This window comes from Octopus bimaculoides, chromosome 21 (genome assembly GCF_001194135.2).
Source record: "Octopus bimaculoides isolate UCB-OBI-ISO-001 chromosome 21, ASM119413v2, whole genome shotgun sequence".
Classification (NCBI taxonomy): domain Eukaryota; kingdom Metazoa; phylum Mollusca; class Cephalopoda; order Octopoda; family Octopodidae; genus Octopus; species Octopus bimaculoides.
In genome coordinates, this window is record NC_069001.1 from 28,183,938 (window position 1) to 28,186,723 (window position 2,786).

A 2,786-nucleotide genomic window follows, 5' to 3' on the forward strand; every position below is an offset into this window, starting at 1 on the left:
TATATATATATATATATATATCATGCAATGTCCACTTGGCATAAGATCATTGTGTGTGTGTCAGTGCGTGTGCTCGTGTGTCTTTTATATCCGGGTCTGTTCCTCGCCACCGCTTGACATGTGGCGGTAGGTTTATATCCCAATAATCTAGCCGTCCGTCAAAAAGTATACGCTAGAATAAGCACCTGGCTTGTAAAAAAAAAATACTTGTAGATGTCGATTTTTATTCAACTGAAACACTTCAACGCAATGCCCAAGCATGGCCGCAGTTATATTAGTGAGACAATTAGAAGACAGAAGTTAGAAACTAGAAGAGAAAAAGTAGAAGACATAGGTGTGAAAACTGCAAAAACATCCTTCTGTTATAGCTTATTCATTTGCAATTATTCATCCATGCAGAACGGATCTGGAAGAGAAAACTCAGAGTATTAGCTATATGGTATTTTATTGTTAGACTTTTCCTATTCATGATCTGAACTAGACGCTCTTATTGCATTATTATGTGATTCTGTACAATACGTAATATGGAAGTCATGTTATTGTAGCGAAAGTGTCTTGTGTATAAAGTATTATGTGACCAGTAAGGAGAAGATGTTTTTTATTGTGTGCAAATTTGCAAAACATGGTGTAATATATATATATACTTTTTCCTAATCTTTTCTATTATTACTATTTTTATTTATTTATGTATTCTTTTGGTTTTTAGTTTTGGCAACATTTTTATATCTTGATTATTTCCAATGCGAAGCCATTTTATAAGTTTATAACTGTTCAATTTCCCTCCAGACGATGTTATGATATGCAGTGATAGAGATGTTTATCAGATATTGCCTTACTACTATTTTTGTGTTGTAATCGCTGTTGTTGTTGTTGTCGTTATTATTATCATTATTATTATTATCGTACACATCATCGCTTGTGTTGGTATCGGATTGGTAGATATCAAACTTTCCTCCTACAGTCATACTTACTTTGCACCGTTTCCATTGTCCTTGTTCAGCTTAGTAATCGACATTTCTTGTGAGAGAGGTAATTCACCTCGATGTCCAATAATCTCAACCAAACATTTACGCTTCTTGTCAAACACTTCGATTTAACTATTACAATATGTTTTCTAACAGCTTCACTGCAAGTTCAACTTTCAGTCATCCGCATTCTAGGTTTTGGTCAATAGGGCGAATAGTCAGGGCCTCGGAAAGAAATTCCGTGAGATAACTTCTTGTTATTATTTCAAATATTAGCTATGCCTTTCCTTCTCTTCATGTGGATGATATTGATCACCCGGTACTCCGTCAGTAACGACGATTTGTCTTCCAGTTGATCCGATCAACAGAACAGCCTGTGACTGACTGAGCACTCCACAGACATAAATGTAATTCTCAAAGAGATACACAGTGACACAGAATTTGATAAGGCTGGCCTATTGAATTACAGGTACAATTCATTTTTGCAAGCTTAGTGGGCAGGAGTAACGTGAAAGAAAGTGTTTTGCTCCCGGACACAAAACACCGCCACGAATTGAACTCACGACTTTACGATCGTGAGTGGAATACCTGACACTCTATGCCACGTGCCTTCATATTGATTAAAATTGAAGCACGGAATCGATAGTGTTGACTGTTACATGAATACAAATTTTCTGGCCTTGTTCCAAAATTACAAAAACAATTTTCACTAAACTGATCATTGTTAGATCAGCGGAAAAAAAAAAAAGAACCGTCTTGAATTATATATTCTGGCACTTTATGTCCTGAGTTCCAACTCAGGACAAATTTGGCTTCAATAACTTTTATGATGAAAATAGAATATCAATCAAACTCTTAAATACTTCTGCAAAAATTGTTGGTGATGTGACAGTATCGGAATCCATAGTATATTAATGACATCTTTGTTGTTGGGTATAGTGAAAAACCTGGTTTGAGACCCAAACGTCCGAGTCCTTTGACAGAAGTTAAAGAAATTGAAGGACCGCCACAAGATGTATGTGAATCTTGAATAAAATCATAAGTAACTGATCTTCCTGTATTTTCTGTTACCCAAAGCCAGGAACGTTACAGCACCCCTCGTAGACGCAGCTTTACAATAATATATGGGATAGAAGGATGATAAATGAAATTGTAGGTAGAGCAGAAACACAGTGGACGCAGAAATTCTCAGTCCCTCGTTAGCTGTCGACCAAATATCAACATAATTTCCACGCCTATACATATATCCAATCATAATATACTACTAAGTATATTAATGCTTTACAACTCAATATTGTGTCTTAATTTTGTTAGCAGTGCATCTCTCAACCCTACAGAATTTCTCTGGAGAAATACATGAAAATGAAAACGAACAGCTGTTAACACAAACGCAAGGCAGAACATTTAGTTGTAAACTTTTAATATCCATCGTAGTATATTATGGTAGCAATACAAACTACTGTTTTCGCTAGCAATTAATATTTACTTACCAGTTGCCAGGAATGTGTTTAATATATAAATTGGCCTATCCCATAGTGTTTCACAGCTTAAACTTAAAGCGCATTTAAACAATGCTTTGATGGATAGTTAATAAGGTGAAAATGGTGTTGATGAAAGAACGATAACTCTTGAAATATTCGTATGCTCCTATTACTTATTATTCGGTTATATTGTTTACATAGACATGTACATATATGAAACATCACAACTTTCATGTGCCACTGGCTCTTAACGTTATAGGAAATCTGTAGAGTTAAATTTAAATCTCTCTCTCTCTCTCTCTATCTCTCACTCATATATATATATATATATATATATATA